Below are 22,439 nucleotides of genomic sequence, written 5' to 3' on the forward strand. Positions count from 1 at the left end.
AGCAAAGAATGACTTCATTGGGAAAAACACACTGGGTATGCCCTTGTTTCAGAAGTCAACCTTATTGAATTCCATATAGAAGAAATGGTTTTAGAAACCTTAAAGCTACAACATTCCAACAGTATCATAACACCTGAGTTTATGCTGTCCAGTTGAGGAATGAACACACCTGCTGGACACACATAGTGTACAGTTTTATATTCTGTTGGCATATAGGCCTGCTCTTACCCATAAACTTGGTACACCAACAAAAAGAAAGATTAGAAGTGAGACCCAACTAAGAACTGACCCAGAATGCTTCCAGCTTTGGGGACTGTGGTAGTTTGAAAGAAAATACTCCCAGAGGGAGTAGCACTATTAAAAATTGTGGCCTTGTAGGAAGGAGTACGTGTGGTCTTTTTAGAAGAAGCATGGTACTATATAGGTGGTCTCATAGACGCTCAAACCACATCCAGTGTCTCAGACCACTTTCTGTTGACTGTGAATCAAGATGGAAGAACTCTCATCTCCCTCTCCAGCACCATGCCTACCTAAATTCTGCCATACTCCCAGTCACCATGTTTCCTGCCATGATGATAATGGTCTAAATCTCTGAACTGTAATCAATCCACCTCAATTTAAATGCTTTCCTTGAGAAGCCAATGATAATGGCGCTGGGATTTGTCTCTACTGCATGTACTGGCATTTGGGGATCTTATTATATTTGGATGCATACCTTTCTAAGCCTGGATGTAGGGAGGAGGGCCTTGGACATCTCACAGAGCAGGGTACCTTGCCCTCTCTCAGTCCTGAAGGGGGAGGGGAGAAGGTGTGGGGGGGAGTGGGAGGGAAGTGGGAGGAGGGGATGAAATGTAAATTTTGATTGGTATTATTTATAAAGTAATAAAAAATAAAAAATAATAAAAAAAGAGTTGATGTGGTCACAGTGTCTCTTCACAGCAACAGAAACCCTAACTAAGACAGAGACAAAGATCAAAATACACTAGGAATGATGCTCCCTGAAGACAAGTCCCTGCTAGAATATAATGTTTACAAACCAATTCAACAAATTAGATCTGACACATATAACCTTTAGAAGACTAAGAAATATACTTTTTGGGTTTTTTTGGCTTTATTTATTCATATTTCTTTTTCTTTTTTATTCATATTTGCCTCCTCCCCTCCACCGCCTCCCATATCCCTCCCCCTCCCCCAATCAAGTCCCCCTCCCTCATCAGCCCCAAGAGCAGTCTGGGTTCCCTGCCTTGTGGGAAGTCCAAGAACCTCCCACCTCCTTCCAGGTCTAGTGAGGGGAGCATCCAAACTGCCTAGGGTCCTACAAAGCCAGTACGTGCAGTAGGATCAAAACCCAGTGTCATTGATCTTGACTTCTCAGCAGTCCTCATTGTCTGCTATGTTCAGTGAGACTGGTTTTATCCCATGTTTTTTCAGACCCAGGCCAGCTGGCCTTGTTGAGTTCCCGATAGATCATCCCCAATGTCTCAGTATGTGGGTGCACCCCTTGCGGTCCTGAGTTCCTTGCTCGTGCTCTCTCTCCTTCTGCTCCTGATTTGATTAACTTTCATCTGGCGATGAAAGCAGACAGAAACAGAGACCCAAATTGGAACACCAGACTGAAATCCCAAGGTCCAAATCAGGAGCAGAAATATACTTTGAAATATAACAATTGAAAACTCCACTGAAAAAAAATACCCTTCTTACAGTCCAGACAACAATAAAAAGGTCCATGGAAGGGATGATCTTTAAAACTTCATTCATAAAAAAAAATAGTAAACAAGTAGCATAAATGTTGGACAGAAAATGCAAATTTGGAAGCTTGGGATTTATTTAACATCAAGATCTCAAAAATTAATTTTATACTCTACTGCAAGGCAAAGACATTATCACAGGATATGGGGGAAACACTGGAAAAACTCATTCTCTTAGTCCAGTAATTTAGCTTGCAGAACACTTAACTAAAGATTGGCAAGCAGCTAACGTTATTTCAAAGAATGAGAATGGTAACAGAATGGTTGGCGGGGAAATTGATTTAAGCAATATGACCAAGAAAGCAGCTTTGGGATGCCGAGAACACATCAGTATCCTTTCTGCCTGATTCAAACAATACCTCCAGAGTACCAGCAACACCACTATTCCTTATGAATGAGGTCTAAAGGAGCACATCACCTCAAGGCGCCAAAAATGCATGATCCCCTTCCTGTATCACATCAGAAAGAACTGTGTGAACCAGCAGCAAGATGGAAGGTCTTTGAGCCTGAGATAAAGCTCTCCTTCCCATTTCTGAGCCTTTCACATTTGGATTCTTCCTCCTCTGAGTTCAGTCAGCCACTCCATGTGGGGAGGGGTAGAAAACCAATTTTTATAAAGAAGTGATTGCTAAAGGTCTTAATATCTACCTATCCACTCTCATATTCGTGTCCATCATGTAGGAACCCTATGGCCCCAAAGAACTCCCTTGAGTGGGTCTTTGGCCTCTGCAGAATTTTTTCTACTGGAGCCTCTTTCTCTTCCTTTCTGAGTTCATTGCTCTTATTTATAAAGCTCATTTCAGGTAGTCCAAACTCTTAGGTCTAGGAAAAAGTCAGGGATACTTTTTGCAACATCATCAGAACCTGGGAATTCTTTCTGAAAATGGTTATGCTATTCATTTGAGTTTCATCCTTTCTAGACTGGATTTCTCAAGTTTCAGCCTTACTTAGCATCACCTGGGAGGCTTATTAAAATACAGAATGCTGGCCACTGTTTTCATGTTATCCAAGTAGGTTTTCAGTCGAACCTAGATATTTGCATTTCTTACATATTCTAGGTGGCATACTTTAGAACTACAACTACATAGCAAGCTCCAAAATTTGTATGTGTTCTTGTCATCAGCACCTATGCAAATTTATGGTATGTAACCTCTCCTTGAAGGCTTGCTCAATGATTTCAAGTAATACTTTACTTCCATAGACCACTTCACAGTAAAGTAACTGAAGTAACATAAATGCCACCCAATGAAATGATTTCCCAAATGAGAATAGTTTTTCCTTTTTGATCAGTTAAAAATGAGTGCACTTCATTTTGGCTGTCACTTGCAGATATGAATATCTACACAAAAAACCCAAAAACCAGAACTGAAGAACTCCAAAGGACTTATGCTTCTGACATGTGAGTGTGTATTCTCCTTTTATAATGAGTGTTGTAAAGTTATCCTACAGTATCCAGTGGACGCAATGTAAGTACAGTGTTCTTATGAAGGGGAAGAATGACAAGGGCAGGTCAGAAGACACTACGCTGATAGTTTTGAAGATGAGAGAAAGGACAAAGAAGAAAATAAAGTTAATTCTCCTCATGGTCTCCAGAGGAAACCAGTCCTGTCTATATGTTCATTTCCTCCTGGAAAATCCACTCCAAACTTCCAATATGTAGAACTAGAAGATAACATGGGGTTTTGTTTTAAAAGTATTATTTTATTTGTAGAAATTTATTGTACACAAAGAAAGGATGGTGGCATTGAACCTCCAATTATCCTATCTCCATGTCCCAAGTTCTAGGATTATGGGCCATCACTTCTGGCTATTCCTGCTACTCCTTAATGTCAAATTCCATAAGGTGACTTTAGGCTTGACCTGACCCAAATCTGGATTTTAATAATTAATGAGAGCTTGATCTATGTCAAGTGATTGACTTATATCAAGTTTTTGTATATCCTGAAGCAATTACTGAGAAAGAAGCCTACTTTAATTTTCATTCTGTTTCACCAAGGCCTAAGGAAATATGCTTTTAATCCCCAGCCCCTGTCACTCTATGATCCAGAGAGATAAGGAACAAGATTAATACAACCTATTCTGTGAATGTAAAAAAATGGAAAATTCACACTTGATAAAGGAAATGTCTGTTACAGTATGAGCATATACAGAAGGACCTTATATGCTGATGAGTATTTCCCTCTTGGAAGGACATGACAGTAGTTTTTGAAAGCCAAAAGTAGTCAACATCCCAGCACAGCATGGGAGGAGATTCATGAGCCTCCACCCATAACTGAAGAGCTATGGACAGTTCATAGCTTCCAGAGAAGGCATAGTCAGTTTTCCTTAATGTGTGGTCTTCAGTGGGTCAACAAGACTGTAGTGGATCCAGAAATATGTGGATAGTACATATTGGAGTTACTGGTATAAATAGAAATAATGATTTTCAAAGAGTTACATAGGAGAGTAGTGCTAGTCTGGAAGAGCTGTTTGTTATTGCTATTGTTTGTCTATTTTTGGTTTCTGTTTTGTATTGTTTTGTTTTGATACAGGGATTATCTGTATAGCCTTGACTATCTGGGAGATAGCGCTGTAGACCAGGCTAGCCCTGAACTCAGAGATCTGCCTGCTCTGTCTCCTGAGCGTTGGAACTAGTCATGTGCTACCATACCCCAAAGAGAATATCTGTTTTATTTGCTCTGTATGGGGCTCCTGTGGCAATGGCTGAAGCACATGAAACTGGAGGCATAGAGTGTGGGTTGTAATTTTTTTCTCCATCACAGATCATGCAAGCCAAGGAAAATAGAAAAATGTCTACCATAAAGTACGAAGGTAAATTTAAAATATCCTTGCATATAAAATTATAACTCAATAAAAGTGAATTAAATCTGATTTTACATTGAATCTAAGACATGACATATTCCATAGGGAAATAATTCCAGCATATCTTCATCACACAATATTGTTATTGTCAGCTAAAGTGTTTCTCCTAGAGATGTTAGCAGGTGCTTAACAGTGTGGAAAGTGACGTGTCTGCCTCACAGGGAGAGCACCAACTGAGCCCCTCAAGGCTGATTATCTGCAGTCTTTGGTACTTGTCAAAACACAGTATCAAGGCTCTGAATCCTAACACCTATTAGTCTAGATTTAAATTATAATGAGCAATTAACATTTTCAAATGTCCTATCATTTATCATTGTTGATGTGTGTCTTTTAGGTAAGCGTGACTTCAGAAGATGTTTCAATTGATCTTAAGAATAAAATTTAATATGAGCAATAAATTAGCCACTTTATACTCCATCACAAACTATGTCCATTATTTCATTTGAGTACTTTTTTTTGGTACATAGCTAACCAGATGGCCAGATATTATAGATGAAAGAAAACTGTTTTTATTCTTAGTACAGTCTAAAACTTTTATGTGTGATTTATTTGCTCCAAAAAAAAAACAGATTAAGCAGGTGAAATAATAAAATAAAATAAAAAGTGAATAAATGACTTCAAAAAAGCAATGAAGCTCCTTGTGGTTAAAATGTAGCTGTTTCCATTTCTAGGCACATTTTAGGCTGTCTTCTAAGGTTGAGGAACTGTAAGTTATGTTTCCTAGTTAATTAATGTTTATTGTTTTTAAATTCTATGCTATCATTGTGTAGATCCCTAAGACATAGGTAAGATAATTTGCAAGATTAAACACATGAGTAAAAGGCACAATACATATTTGATAGCTATGTTATAAAAGAAAAGTGGTTTTCTATGTACCTAATACTATCATTTCAAAGAATAAAATTCTACCAAGAAGGGTTTCTGGAACTGCTTTACACTATAAAAGTTACTTTCAAACATCTTTTTCCTGTAGAAAGCTACATGTGTCTTTTTAATATTTCTAATCTTTATAAGATTATATTATTCCTAAGACACAAATTTATGTTGATCCCTGACTGGTTCTAATTTGACGTCGTATTCATCTTCTACAAAATCAGTTCACTGAGCTACAATTAAATGTCATTTTCTTATAAGCTTTCATTAAACTTTTTAGGTAAATAAATTCATGTAATGGAAAAAAAGTATGTCTACTCTGTGCCTCAAACTATGTCTGTCTTAAAAATGTGACCACATTGTGGAGTATAAAGCTGTCAATAAACTAAGTCATGCTCAAGAACATAGCTCTAAGATTTCTTTTGTGGGGGGTTCAAAATAGGGTTTCTCTGTATCTTAGGAGTCTGTCCTGGAACTACCTCTTATCAATCAGGCTGGCCTGGAACTCACAGAAATTCGCCTGCATCTGCCTACTAAGAATTGGGATTAAAGACATGCGCTACCACCTCCCGGATACTCTAAGGTTTTATAACTATGCCATATTTCAATTCACACAAATAACAGCCATTTGAAGTCTTCTCCTTTTCATCTATTGCTTCTTGGGTATGGAAAATAAATTTAAAATATTATGACAACATTGAGCAAAAACTATCGTCAACTGCCACTTTCACTGAGGAGGGAGACTAAGGAGTGTAACAATAGAAGGACAGGGAAAAGAAAGGAATTGTAATGACAGCTGAGAATTCAATTCCCAAAGAAATTATCCATATAAGTCACAATTTGAGGTTCTGTGTTGTCATCACTAAACCCTGTTCCTTCAGTGACCCATACGGATCTGCTAAGGTAGAGGCTGCGTGCTTGGTCTCCTAAAATAGATGTTGCCTCTCATTGCTGACAGATAAGCAATAGTTCTGTTTGGGAAACATTTATCAAAAGAAGCAAGCTCTCTCTACAGCATCCCTTGGGCAGCCAGGAGGTGTTCTTGTATAATTTTTATCTGTTTGAATAGTTATCATATACATATAAAGACCATAAATGACAAGATAGAGCCCGCCTCATGCCAAAAGACATACATATTTATAATAATGCTTCTAGGAAGAGTACATTGATTGGGATTATGTGAGGCACATGTATACAAACCAGACATATTCTTTTTTTATTGATTTTTATTGAGCTATACATTTTTCTCTCCTCCCATCCCTGCCTCTCCCCCTTAAGCCCTTCTTTACTCAGGAGATCTTGTCTCTTTCTACTTCCCATGTAAATTAGATCTATGTAAGTCTCTCTTATTGCCCTCATTGTTGTCTAAGTTCTCTGGGATTGTGATTTGTAGGCTGGTTTTCTTTGTTTTATATTTAAAAACCACCTATGAGTGAGTACATGTGATAATTGTCTTTCTGTGTCTGCGTTACCTCACTCAAAATAATGTTTTCTAGCTCCATCCATTTTCCAAAGCAGACATATCCAGCATAAGGTGCATGAGTGGAAATCCTTATGAATAACAAGATAAAAAAAAACTCATTAAGGTGGGCCATTGATTAGGAAATAAAGGGTTTTTTCATTACACAGTGAGACTTCCTCTGCAATGAACACTCCCAAGTGACAAAACTGGAGCAAATCTCTCTTCCTTGGTACTTTTACTCTGTGTAATCAGAGAAGAGTTTATTGGTTATTAAAAAAAAAACAGAAAACCATCAAAGGCAGACAGAGGAGGAAAAGGTTACAACCCTCTCAATAAGCTGGCAGTCAAGTTCTACCAGCCCATTCTTGTCAAATGACCCTGTGGCCAAGCAGTGACATGATCTATAAACACGTGAATCCTGGCGCTTTGTCTCCTGCATTATAAATTGAACTAAAGAAGTGTCATTAAGCAGAGCTCCAATGACAATCCTCACCTCCATCAAAACCCAAGTACTTATTTAAACCTCAGGGACTCAGCCTTCTCAGCAACCTGCCATGTTGTTAATGAGCTCACTTAGAGACAGCTTAATATAAATCCATGTGAAAACTCAGTAAAGCTCAATAAATATTCACATGGAAAATGAAGCGGGAATATAAAACATTGTTTAGAGGAATTGACAGACGACAGCTCATTCAGAAACTTCAAGGCCATATGAAGGGTTTTGTTCTCCTTGCTAACAGGTGAGAAAGTACTAAATAAAAGGCTTAATATAGAACAGGAATAGGACTCTCTTTGCCTCTTATTCAGTGGTTATAATGTACGTCAGAGCAATGGTGTTAGCCCTTCATGCTGATGCTCATATAAAAAAAAAGAAAGAAAAGGAAAAGTTTATTTATTCCCTCTGAAGCTTTTTCACAATGCACAGAGGCACCAAGAGGGTGACGCTTCAGTTCTTAAAGTAGTTTCTTGACTTTTTGAATGAATAAACCTGATTCAGGAGTCTGTGAGGGGTTTTTACAAAATCTTCCAAAAATAGATGTTGCAAGTATACTAAGTGATATTCTCATATCAGAATAAGGCCTACTATATAATGCTTGCAGATTCTTTGCGGGGTGTTTGTCTATTTTTTAAATATATATATTTCTGTAGTGAGGAAGTATATATGAACACAAGTGCAAGTACCTGCCAATTCCAGAAGAGGGTGAGAGACATCCCCTGATGCCCTGAGCTGGAATTACAGGCAGTTGTGAGCTGCCCAACATGGATGTTGGGAAACAAAGTGGACTCTTCTTCATGATCACTTTGTTCTTAACTGTTTGGTCATCTGTGGATGAGAAAGGGTCTGAGACTTCTCAAGTAAGCATAGGCCACAGAATATGTGGGGGAAGAGATGAGAGTGATTTATCAAGACAGATGGTTTCAAGCTTCAACGACATGCAAAAGCAAAAACAAAAATAATTGAAAATAAAAGCAAAAACAAAAGCCCTCTTCTGATTCTCTCACTGTGTGCTTAAGATGAGCCATCATGGCCGCATCACCTTCTGCCTTTACAACCAATTGACTAATGAGAGCAAAGCACTTTCTGAAGAATTCCCCCACCATAGGTCTCTCTAGCCCTGTGATGCCCTGCTTCTCTTATCCACAGTCAAGGCAGGCTCTGTGCAAACAATTCAAGTTCTTTTCTACTCCAATTTTCACTATAAATACCTCGGCTCCTTAGGTTCTAGTGAACATCTTTCTGTTTAGTACCTCGGCTGAGAGTTTGTCCCAGGACTGGTCCTTTTATCTGTAGGTGCCATCTGTAACAACCCAATAAACTTTTATTTCAGAGAACACTCTGTTTTTTCAGCTTGATATATAATAGGTTCTTCCTTATGAAATGTGAGTTTGCAATAACAAGCCTGTCCTGTACCAGGTCTCCACAAGAGACTCTTCCTTAAAGCTAATCTGCCCTGTGGACTTTTGGTCTTTTCTCCTCTGCTGGCATGAAATCTTCTTTTCATCACCTCATTACCCCTCACACAGACAGACAGATTCTGTCCTTGACCAGACTCCTGGCGAGCTCTTTGGGCATGTCCCTTAGGAGTTTGGCCTTAATAAGAATCCTGCTAAGGTAGTTATAGCTGAAATTCCTCACCTTTGATATCAGATCACCTTCCATACCTAAATGACTTTCACATTCTCCAGCAAGCCCATATCATGTCCACTCACCCTGGCCTGCCTACAGAAAGAATCCCAATAGGCCAATTTATCCAGAATCCTCCTTTACTTTTTATTTCTTCTAATTAATTTTCCATCTACTAAACCACACTTTTCTTCTAGGCAATAAATTTTCACTTGTGTTTGAAGCTGAGTTAAAACTCTTTCCTATATCTCAAACCATTTGTATTGGTTCCCTACAACAAATATTATAGTTCTTGTGAATAAAACTCAAATACCTGGGAATTTTTCTAGAGCCAGGTTTCTTGGTAACCCCATAATGTCTCCCTCAATCAAGGATATCTCTTTCCTTGCTCTCATATCTGTTCTTCCTCCATCTCGACTATTCCACTCCCTCAAGTTCTTTGGCAACACACAAAAGAAGTTGCATTATCTTAAAAGAAACAAGTCAACATTTTTCTTTCAAGGGAAGAAATGGTGCATAGCTTCAGATACAGAAATGTGTGTCTCTCTTTTAGGTACTGAGAGGAATGAAGCTGGGGATTAGCGGATCCTTCCCCACTCCTGACTAGCCTTCTTACAGAGTCATCGAGTTCTGTGTAGGCTGCTACAGGAGAACAGCCCTCTATGATCTTAGCCAACTGGCAATTCTACAAGCTGCAATGATGACCTGCAAAAGTGACCTCTAGTACAACAGTGGCATGACTAACCAACCATTTTGTGATTGGATTACAGGCCCTCTTCACAGGTGGGAATTCCTGCCTACTTCTGTCAGCCTGATCAATAAAGAGATCATGGCCAGGGAGGCCACCGGCTGTAGGGAGAATCTACTACTATTGTTTTACCAATTAGTCATGTCAAACTGCTTTCTAAATGCCCCTGTTTATAGCCACACATTATTGGGATGCCCAGCTTTCATCACAGAAGAAGCTTCTTGCAGAAATGGACATTAATGCAGCTAACGTACAAAGCTATAACTGCCCAATGTCCTGAGACTACACGGTGGTGTAATGTCTTCTTGTAAATATCCTTGTTACATGTGCTTATCAGAAATGAAATTAATAACAATCAAAAAATATAGAAAAACTTTGTTCATCTACATGTTTCTATAAATGAACAATCTTATACAAATAGAGTCCTCAGGAATATGCTTTTTAAAACATAATACAGATCTCTTATTTTTTTGGTAGTGAGCCTAGTCTTTAATGGCTGGGGCTGGAGAGATAGTTCAACGGTTAAGAATAGTGCTTGTTCTTCCAGAGGACCCAGGTTTGATTTCCAGGACCCACATGGCAGTTCACACCTGCCTGTAACACCATTTCCAGGGGATCTAGCACACTCACACAAACATATATTCAGAATAAACACCAATACACATAAAAATAAATAAATATTTTTAAAAATGTTACTGATTTAAGAAATATATAATATAGGTCAGAAAGAGAAATGTAGGATCATGTGGAGATAAATTGTGAAGCAAAATGTTCACTTAAACTGGAAAGATACCAGCCTGCTAATTACAGGTGGTCCATGGCACTTATGTTCTGATAAGAACAATGATACTCACTGCTTAAGCCAGGGCAGCATTTGATTTGAGAATCTCTTTCAGTAGAAATTTTTATAACCCCCCCAAAAGTTCAATATTTAATTTTCCCTATAAAAATCAAAGTCTTCCTATAAAAATGTCCAAAGTAATTTAAGTAAGATTGAATTAAGTGTCTTTGTTCTGTTAATACTCAAACTGACAATCTGTCAGGCTATGTCAATCTTGATTTTAGCATTGATAAGTGGCTTTTCAAAAATACATTGTCCATGTATTTTTAATGAAATACATTTAAAGACACAAAGATGATTTTTAAAAAAGGCAGGACAGAAAAAGGATGAATAGAGTTGGATGGTGTCCCTTTTGAATGAGCTTAATTGACATATAATTTGTACACCATATAATTGAATCAATTAGTGTATAAAAATCAGTGGTTTTTAGTGTATTCACTGTAAGAAATCACCACCACAATCAATTGTAAAATGTGTTTATCACCCTCAAACTGCATAACTAGTCTTTGTCTCTGTGAAATTCTCCTCTTCTGAGAGTCTCATATAGTATGACTATACAACACTTAGTCCTTTTAGCGCACCACAATATTTACAGGGCTTTCCCACATTTTAACCGGTGTCAGCACTTCATTTTTACTGCATTGCTTAAATGAATCACATTTCATTCATTGCCTCATAGGTTGATGGACTCCTTCTTTAGCGGCCATTATGAAGGCTGCTTGAAAGAGTATTTATTTGGGTGCAATTATTATAGGTGTTGATCAGAAACTGTGGGAAAACCCAGTGAAGTTTACAGGATCTTGCATTTCATTAGAAAGAATTATACCAAGGACACACAATTAGTAATAGAAATGGAGAGATTTTATTAAGAAGGAGAAAGACATTCCTGGGGATAGAAGTGGGTTAGTGATCTGCGAGAGGTATATATTCAAAGCATCAGCCCATCAGTCCCACACCCCTTAAGGAGTTGCTTATACTGAGCCTGTCTTCTGTGAAGCATGTTCTGATTGCTCCATGAAGCAGGTAGGAGGGAATTCCAGGTGGTTTTTTTTTTTTTTTTTGGAACTGTCTTACTTCATATATAATGATGCTGTATCTCACTACCATCCTATTCTCCTGTCATACAAATTCATCTGTGGCCTTACACTTCTGTTACTTCTAGATAAATACATAGGCTGACATGGCAGGGTTAGATGATAACAACTTAAAAGTTTCGAGGAACCAGCAGAACTCTTTCCAAAATAGCTAGAGAATTTTACATTCCCACAAGCAATATCCATGGGATCCAATTTCCTTCTGAGACATCATAAATTCATGGAGTCTTGCCCATGTTCAATGTTTGATGGCTTGTTAAAACAGAATTTTAGGTAGGTATGGAATAATGTTGTTCGGAAATAACATGTCTAAAACTTTTTCTTGGGACTTGGCATGTATTTTCCCAGAAAACCCTTTCTCCAAAAAGGAAAGATCTATTCATTTGCAAGAAAAACATTTTGTTAAGCAGCAGGCTAGAAGAAGAAACTGTCAAGCAGATTTCTTTAAAATAAATAGTTATTCTGAGGTATCAGGCTGAAAACCTTATCAAACCATTTCCCTGGAGTTCGGTTCCTTTATTATTAGACTTGGCTTAGGTGAAAATTATAATTTTGGGACTTCAAGCACAGTGTCTCTTTTAGACCTCTTCTGTCACTTTTTTGATTTGAATACACTCATGAACACAGACACATCAGGAAGGTGATTTTTTCACCTCAGTTTTCCATTTTCTCCATCATAAAGTTGTTGTATCTTGGTGCATGTGTTTGGATGCAGTAATTTTTTGAGCATACCACTTATATTGAGTGCCTGAGGTAGCATGTAAATCTTGCCTTATCTGAAAATATCTTTCATTTACTTCACAGAAAAAGGATATTTTGTCTCTATATAGGAGGATAATCTATAGTCTTGATGTTTTTCTTTTCTTTATTTTATTTTTATTTTTTTTGTTTTGTTTTGTTTTTGAGATAGGGTTTCTCTGTAAAACAATCCTCGCTGTCCTGGAACTCGGTCTACAGACCAGGCTGGTCTTGAACTCACAGAGATCTGTGTGCCTCTACCTGCTGAGTGCTGAGATTAAAGGTATGTATCACCACTACCCAGCATATTGTTGTTTTAATTTTAAGACAGTCTTGCTGTGTAACACCAGCTATACCCAAATTTGCCATCCTTCTGCCTCAGTCTAGTGACTACTGTTATTTCAGACATAAACCTATGCTCCCAATTTACCATTTTAAATTGCAGATATGGTAGTTTGAATGTAATTGGTCCCCATAAGCTCATAGGGAGTAGCACTATTAGGAGGTTTGCCTTGTTGGAGTACGTGTGGCCTTGTTGGAGGAAGTGGGGGCAGGTTTTGGGGTCTCCTATGCTCAAGCTATTCCCAGAGTGGACACAAACTCCTGCTGCCTGCAGATCAAGATGTAGAACTTTTAGCTCCTTCTCCAACACCATGCTGCCATGTCCCACCACAATGATAATGGAGTAAACTTCTGTAGCTGCAAGTCAGCCCCAATGAAATGTTTTCCTTTAAATGCCATGGTCATGGTGTCAGTTTACAGCAATAGAAATCATATATATAACTAAACAGATACATTATTCTTTTGTCTATGCTGAATATAACAGTGTAGAGAATTCTTGCCACTAATTGAAACTTTAGCTGTTGAAAATATTCTTTCTGTCTGGAGAATTTCAGAATCTGTTTTTATATGCACAAAGCTAATCAATTTTTAACAGAAACATGTCTTTTCTTGTTAATCCTGCCTACAAATCTTGGTTTCTTCACAATCTCTGTTTTAACTCTTTCTTTACTTTTTTCCCAACCATTTCCTTTTTCCTGTGCAGAAGTTGCCCTTCATTTATGAGAATTGACTCTTACCATGAATCTTACCGCTCTCTTATGCTTTCCACGAGTTCCTAACATTAGCCTATGCTCTCGCTGTCTTCATTCTTTTAACATCTAACACACTAATTTAAGTCTCTATAGGAGCCATTCTATTTTTCTTTGTAAGCATCTTGGTGTGTTGTTGTGTGAATTTCTCTGCTCTTGTGGGATGTAAGTACTTTGTTAAATGATGTTCAAATTCTTGCCTTCCTTTTACAACACATCTATGTGTGAGAAGCCATGTTTTGTTGCTTTCTTTTAGCAGGTGGTATTTTTGTTTTTAGTAGTTTTGACACAGAATCTCTCTCTCTCTCTCTCTCTCTCTCTCTCTATATATATATATATATATATATATATATATATATATATATATATATATATTCATTCCTAACTTCTCTGGAACTCGCTATATAGACTAGGATGACCTCAAACTCATAGTTATCTACCTGCCTCTGAGAACTGGGATTCAAAGTGTTCGTTGCCATGCCAGCCTCTGAGAAGCAATTTTTCCTTTTGTCTTTCTTTTTTTTTTCTATTTCTTCTTTGTCCACCCTCATGACTGAAAAGTTCAAAGAGCTTTGCTTTTTTATATTTTGTCTGTTCCCTGATGCTCTTTTATAGACTATTTCAGTCATATACACCAGGAAGAGTATTCTGCCTGGTGTGCTTAGATGTAACATAGCCATCTTCTTGCTTCAGTAACAGATCAGTCTTACTCACCTATACAGCTGTCTTGTAATCCTTTCATAAACATGAATTACAGAGCGCCTTCCCAAAACCTATCCTGAAGCTAACGCACCTCTTGAGAGGGAAAGGTTGGTTACTAGACCTCTGCTTGCTGAGTTCTTAGTGTTAGCCAGAACCACTCCATTTCAAAACGTTCCTCCATTTTGGTTGAACTGTGACAATACTAGTAAGTACAGGTATTTGGTATCTAGAAGGAACTTAATTGGATTTTTTTATAAGTTCTTGAATGTTATAACATTATACCCCACAGCCCCCAAGTAATGGCCAACTAAGACATAGATAACATAATCTAACTCACTACTCACCACTAAGCTTAGAAACAATAACTGCAGGCCAAAAAGGGATCCCACCACTTCTTGCCCTATGTCTTCACAATCTTAGAAAAGAACAGCTCCAGTTTATACACAAGCTCTTTGTGCAGAATAATATTTCCTCAAAATAAAAGTCCACACTGCTTTAATTCTCACATTTACCCTTGTCTATCTTTGCTTCTCACTAATTTAAGTTCTAATTCTTTTTCCAGAGCCCTGTCAGCTGACACCTAAGCTGCAAATCTTTATGAAAGAACCATGTCTCTTTATTTTTCTTTTATCTTTATTTGTTTTCAATACAAAGTAGTCTGGAAACTGTAGATATATAAGTCACAGGACTGTATCTTCTCTCATGTCTAGAACCTAAAGTATATTTCTCTCCTGTGTACTGTTTCTCACCCGCCAACCTGCAATTTTTGACTTGGGTAACTACAAATATTTTTATTAGTAACAACAGTGATGAACTTTATTATAAAGAACTTGCAACTAAAATCTTACCCAGAAATAGTAGGCAGATTAAAAGCCTGTACACTCAATGAACTTCTATATCATTAGCATAACCATTCTCCACCCTGGAACTTCACATTGGAGTGTAAACTTTCACTAAATATAGTTTATGCTCTTCTCTACAAAAATACACAAGAGAAATAATAAACAACAGTGTAAAAATTTAAAACATAATCAAATAAATAAATCTGGCATAAAATTCTTAGCTATAAAAACAAATCTTAAATACTTAAGCAAAAATATGGTCAATATCTACAGCTTTTTTCCTATAGGTGTAATAGACAAGAAATATAATAAAAAATTCTGAGACAAGAGCAATTCTACAGATTAAATATGGCAATGAGTTGAAATAAACTATAAAGCCACCTGAAAAATGTCAACAGTTGGCTATGGCTACAGTATTTAGAAAAACTCCTAGTTCATGGATAAAACTGCAACCAATGCAGAGATTCTGCAGAGTGAAAGCATACAATTAAATGTAGAGATTCTGCAGCTTGAGATCATGCAATCACATGCAGAGATTCTGTAACCTGGGAGCATGCAATCACATGAAGAGATTCTGCAGTCTGGGAGCGTGCAATCACATTCAGAGATTCTGTGGTCTGGAAGCATGTAATCATATGCAGAGATTCTGTAACCTGGGAGCATCCAATCACATGCAGAGATTCTGTAGCCCGGGAACATGCAATCACATGCTGAGATTCTGTAGTCTAAGAGAATGTAATCACATGCTGAGATTCTGTAACCTGGGAGCATGCAATCACATGCAGAGATTCTATAGCCTGGGAGCATGCACATCAGTGTTACCTTACAGAGATATGAGGCTTTGTCATGTGAGAAATCAAGAACTGAGATTCCAATACAAGTTATGCACAAATACTTGAACCAAAAGCTTCTCAGACTTACAAATCACGGGTGTTTGATAGAATGTTTCCACAGCATTCACATTTCTTTCGTTTTTGTTTTGTTTTGTTTTATCACCAGTGCTCAAAAAATTCTGATTTCAGAATATTTCATATTTCAAATTTCAGTCTTTAAGATGAGAGATGCTCAACCTGTACAGGCTTTACTTTTCTGCATTTTATGCTCCTCATTTTTTTTTTTTTTGTTTTTCGAGACAGGGTTTCACTGTGGTTTTGGAGCCTGTCCTGGAACTAGCTTTTGTAGACCAGGCTGGTCTCGAACTCACAGAGATCCGCCTGCCTCTGCCTTTTGAGTGCTGGGATTAAAGGCGTGCGCCACCACCGCCCGGCTTATGCTCCTCATTTTGTGAAGAGAACTAGAATTCCTCCTACAAGAAGTCTTTACTGAGATAACATCTTCTGGGATCTGACACACAATAGTAGGAAGGAACCATCCACTTCCATATGCTTTCTTTCAAATTATTATTTTTAAAAATAAAACTCACTTACTCACTTGTGCAATATTTTCTTTGCTTTAAAGAATTCCTTTTCCACGAGGAGTATAAGCTCATAGGAAACTGGGACTTGGCCTGGCTCCTTCAACTGCTGAGTTCATAGGTTCCAGAATTGGAAAATCGCAATGTAAATATTTGTGCAATATTGAAAAGCCATGCAGGCTAACCTTGACAAAGCATCTTAGTTTAAGGGCATCATTAACATTCAAAGGAAATGATGCTATTTGGAATCCAAATCTTTGTGCTCTTTGTTCTTCATTTTACCAGCAGTTACTATTCTCAGATGACTTCCTACGTCGTGCAAATGAGCACCACTACAGTTTTCATCTGCATTCACACAGCCCATCCCACTGGGTCAGGTGGGGTGAAGCCAACGGTATGGAATGCCCTCCGTCATTAGCTTGATAGTTCAATGCCCCATTCCCGTTAGCAGTTCAGAGTGGCCTAAGGCAGCAGAGAACAAAAATGCTTTACAAAAGTGCATTAAGATTTCTATCTCCCACAAGAGACTATTAGTACAACCATGGTGATCTCAGACATGAAGAGGTACAGGAGACATTGCTCCAGGGCAAATTTATGCATATACCAGAGGAATCCCTGGATATCCTTTGTGGAACAAGGAAAGCAAATGTCTTTATTTCAAGGAAGAAGAAACCGAGTTTCAGAGAGAAGCCATCTGCCCAAGGTCACATGACAAGTTAATGAGGAAACTGGGGCTGCCAAACATGGAAAAATAACTTCCCAGACTATAGTATCCGCATCATTCCATCTATAACGCAGATAAAGATGATAAACTGCTGACAACTGATGGCGATTGCTCTATTTTCCAGCACTGTCTGTTTTCCATGGGATGAGCCCCATGCAGTAATACATATTATCTCATGAAATCTCCTGTTCGCTTCATTAGTTCTATTAGTTAAAATGTAAAATTGGTGAGAAAATAAACTTGACAAAAGTCATATGCTTCGTGAATAATGAAATTGTCATACTTTCCTATCTTGAATTAAACACTTCTGAAATCAAGCAAAAAAAAAAAATAAAAACAACCTGAGATTTTTTAATTCCTCAAATCTTACTTCTGGAAGATAATGAAATGAATTCACACACACACACACACACACACACACACACACACACACAGAACCAGTATGAGGTTTCTGTGTATTACCTTGTGTGGTGGTTTGGATGTGCAACGTTCCCCACAGCCTCATGTATTTGAACATTTGGTTCCTAATTGTTGGTGTTGTTTCATGGAACCTTTAGGAGGTGAAGTCTTGTATGTCACTGAGGGCAGGCTTTGGAAACTTTTAGTCTAATCCCCCTTCCAGTTTCCCTCTCTGCTACCTATGTAGAACTAGCTTCCTGCCCCTGCCACTATGTTTGTTGTTATTTGTTCCCTGCCGTGACGGATTTTATTTCTCTAGAAATAGGTCAAAATAAATCTTTCTCTTCCTGTTTGCTTTCGTTCATGGTATTTTATGACAGCACCAGAAAAGTAACTAATATAGCTTGCTTCTTAATAGCTTATTCTAGATCTTACCTATCTATCATGTTACAAATCCTCTCCGATTGCAGCCAGTTCCTTAACCTTGTGAGACTAACCAGGAAGACTAACCACAATGCCAGCACTAAAAAAAATATTAAATTCCTTTTGGAAATTCCCTCCCAAGGCATTATCAAGACTCTTTCAAAATGATATTCTTATCCTTATCAGACTGATAATTCGAGCTTTTCTAGATCCACAGATTGCTCTTGAGGTTTTGGAAGACACTTTCAGAAATGAAACCACACTTGATACACTAAAGTTCAAAGTCTGTGTTCCTAATGGCCTTTCTTAATCACACTGCCACTTCACAATGTAAGTCACATGCACCATCCTTAGAAACCTTCCAATTTCCCAAGTAATCTTCAGAGGCCTCTTAGGACAACAGATTCTCCATTACTGTTGCAATAACATATTCCTCAGTGTACACACACACAAATGCAAGAGTAGGAATCTCTATTCTCTTGACAATATTTATTAAGAATCTAATAGCTGCCAGATCCTCCACTGGACTAATTTAAGAATATATATATATATATATATATATATATATATATATATATGTATGTGTGTGTGTACATATATATATATTATATATATAAACACATTCCAAGCCATACAAGTCATTTAATTAATATGTGAATGAAAGGACAGATAGGTGAATGGATGTGCTCATAAAATAGATCTACTTTGTTGGAATAAGCTGGTAATACCCAGTATTGGTCTAGGTTACCTTTTTGAGAAATTAACTGAAAGTAGAAACGCACGTACCTTTTTCTCTACAGCATAGAAATATCGGCTATGAGGAGCACATTGCCAGGGAAGTTAGCCCCCAGACCTTTTCTTCCTGTTTAAAAGAAGTTACAGACCAACAGTTTGAGAGAAGAGTTTCACATCAGCACCTGATTACCTGTTTAACAGAGTTCCAGGTAAGCCAGGAAACACACTGCTTTTCTTCTCATTCAGCAGGTCTTGAATGTTGTCTGGGTTCTCAGCATTAATCCAAATTGCTATTGTGGCCTTCTTTGAGTCAGCACAGACATGATTAACAGAATTTCAGAGAGGCTCATAAGCCATGTCTCTCTCTTTCTCTGTGTGTATGTATTACAAGTGACAGTTCAGTTTATTGTTATGGAGAAATACACATAGCTATCACAAAATGATAGGGTAGAGAACACTTTCCAGGCACTAGAAACATTGTCACACTCAAAGTCTTATAATTACTCTTGTTTGCTTCTTTCTTCCATGGCTATCCATTTGCTACTGAGAAGCTACACAAAACCTCTTAAGATGGAAAATTCAAGAGATTTATTTTTCTCTCTCCAGTCTCTTCGATGCAGTGACCAATAGGGCTGATAACACAAAAAGGGGTAAGGAGTATCCTATTGCTAACCAGTCTTGATATCCACGTCTTGAGTAGACATGGGTACCTCTTGGGTAGCTCCACGTACCTCTACCTCCTTTTCTGAGAGTAGATACAAGGAGCCTGAATTACCACAACGTACCTTTCTCACTCAAAGCCATGGTTTAAATAAGAGAACAGTCACACTAAGAATTAGCAACTAGATATGATATAGGGCAAGTGAGGTCTCTGAAAGCAGCAGAGCCTCTCTACTTCATCTCCGATAAGCATAACTTGTGCGTTATGGTCTAGAAAATATTTATTGTCACCAAGGAAACCTCAAGCCAGTGGCTTCTAGGTTCTTTATATGGATAAGTTCAAGAATGAAATTCACAGACAATGAAAGATACATTTATAAAGGAGTGTTGTTATAGGCTTAAACAAAGAGTCATAGCTTTTGCTTGGATGTGGTCAGTGAAAAAGACATTGCTGTCTCCCAAGTAAGATAAGACAGAAATAGAACAATCAGAAAACACAGCTTTTTCCAACAACTCAAAGGATTGGTGTCAGAAGATAAATGGCTGGTCCAAGATGTAAATAACGATGGGCCAGCACTCTGGTCCTTGCTTGCCTAGAGCAACCATTCCTGGACATAGATAATGTGTGAGCTCTGAATGGCAAAAAAAAAAAAAACTATCTTGAGTCATAACCATCAGGAGGACTGTCACAAAGTAACCCTGGTTGACTTCTTCATTTCACACTACCACACTATTAGTAAACAAAGTCACTAGTGTGGGCCTTGGGGCCTTATAACCAGATCCCAGCACTAGTAACATATTAGATTGACATTGGTTTAAGATAAACTAGGAACATTCCAAACTACATAAATTTGCTTTGTCTTGATATATATGCCCTTTTTTTCTGATCATAATTAGATAACCTTTTGCTGGTTAGGACTCTGCTTCTGTTAGAAACTCCCAAAAGATATTTACCCTGGGCAAGCCTGGATCCACCAACCTCTTTCTGGTGGCACTGTGCCCTAGAACAAGGAGTTATTGTCATTAGTGGGGTAGGAGAAATCCCGGTTGGCTGGGGGAGAACAACAAAGGGTCCTCTTCAGCCCATCAGCTGGGAGCATGAAGTAACACGTGAGAAGGCCTTAGGGGAGGCCGCCAGAGAGAGATACTCAGGGACCAGCCTATGTCAGAACTTCAGCTACTATCACTACCTGGCTAATGGTCTAGCTTGTCACAGTGACATGTAGACAAGAGAATGAAAATGACCTTTCGTTTGGGAAGAGGCAAAACCTCAGGATGGACAACAGAGCCACAACAGCCAGGAGTGGGGAGAGTAGTCAGCGCTTGCCCAAGAGTGCAACATGAGGAGGCTTTGGGGATATTTGAACCTTCCTATTTTTTGGCTTCGGTTTTCTACATAGACTTCAAAAAGCCTATATAGAAAAGAAATGAATTGTATATATGTGAATAAATTACTACAGGGACTGAACGTGCAAACAGATAAGATGACTACATGTATAAAAGTAGAATTGTGGCCCACAACTTCTAGTACCCCACCCTGGAAACTAACTCTATCTACAATCAACAGCACGGGGATCTCATCTGGCAAAAGCCAGACAGCTTTCGCCTTGTAATAATCCAGGGAATTTAGCCCTGATTTTTGTAACCATCAGTTAAAAGTAGACAAGACTTCATGAAATAACTGGAAGCTTTCTAATTTTTGTCCAGAGTAAGCCAAAGACGGGGCTTCTCAGGCACAGAGAGCGCCAGGTTCTACTTTATCGAGCCTTCAGCTTCCCGATGCCAACAGTCGCTGTACCTAAAGGCTCAACCATTTTCCTCATTCTAATGCTTTCCATTCGTCTGTCCATCTTTGATGGTGACTGATTTCCTAATTATCAAGGGCTCAGACAGACTTTCCTTTGTCATGCCTATCTGGTTAGTCTTTCTTTATTGCCAGAAAATGCTATGTATTATAGTTAGAAATGCATTCATAGTTCTCTTCTAACTCAATGGAATAATCAGCATCCTAGTCTCTGCATCCATTTAGAAGCTAACCCTCTAATAGGGGAAGAAGACTCCTTAAAGAAAAGTAACACAAAGTCATCTTTATCAGTAAAGCTTCTGACTAGACATTAAGAATGGCACACTGTTTGTGGCTGAGACAGACTGGGGTTCATTCGCAAAATGAGGATTAAAAACTTTTAAATTATTTCAATGCTTTCTTGTTGTATCGATTATCCAAATTCCCCTGTGTTGCAATTCATTTGCTGCTTGGATAAAGAGATAATGTGAAATTATTAATGTGCTTTTGCCATAAATAATTAACTTCATCATGGGAAAAAGTGGGGAAGTCAATTTTAAAAAAAAAGACTCCTAATAGTAATTGATATTTATCTCTTCTGTCTTTATAACTATTAAAAGCTGCTCATAACACTTATTACTGTCACTAGGAGAAAGAATATGCTATTCATCATAATATCAGATGATTTATATATAGATTGTGAAGGGGGCAGCTCTCCTCTTTTGCCATTCATAAAATGGTAAGCTTCCAATAAATCACTCTGCAAAGATTTTCATTCAAGTATCATCTCATGTTTCAGCATAGAGGAAAGGGACCCTGATATCATGACTATAAATCAAAACTTCATTGACATGGCTGGATCCATGTATTGTTCATTAACAGATTTCTGATATGAGTAAATATTCTATTTCTCCTTAGTTGTTTTCGATTCAAGGGATGCCAAACCATGTGTATTCATGAGAAGTGTAGACTTTTTCAGGCTCTAATGATATCAGAGCACAGAATGCCAATTTTACTGCCAATAAACCACATTTGATTGTCTCTTATCCTCTCTTGACCATAAATCATTTCCTGTTGCTGACAGTGTCCCTCCTATAGGAACCTGGAGTCCTCACAGGCTGTCCCACAAGTGCTCAGGGACCAGGATGAGCTATTGACTCAATGTTCCATGCCCC

This window comes from Microtus pennsylvanicus, chromosome 8 (assembly GCF_037038515.1).
Source record: "Microtus pennsylvanicus isolate mMicPen1 chromosome 8, mMicPen1.hap1, whole genome shotgun sequence".
NCBI classification, from domain to species: Eukaryota; Metazoa; Chordata; class Mammalia; order Rodentia; family Cricetidae; genus Microtus; species Microtus pennsylvanicus.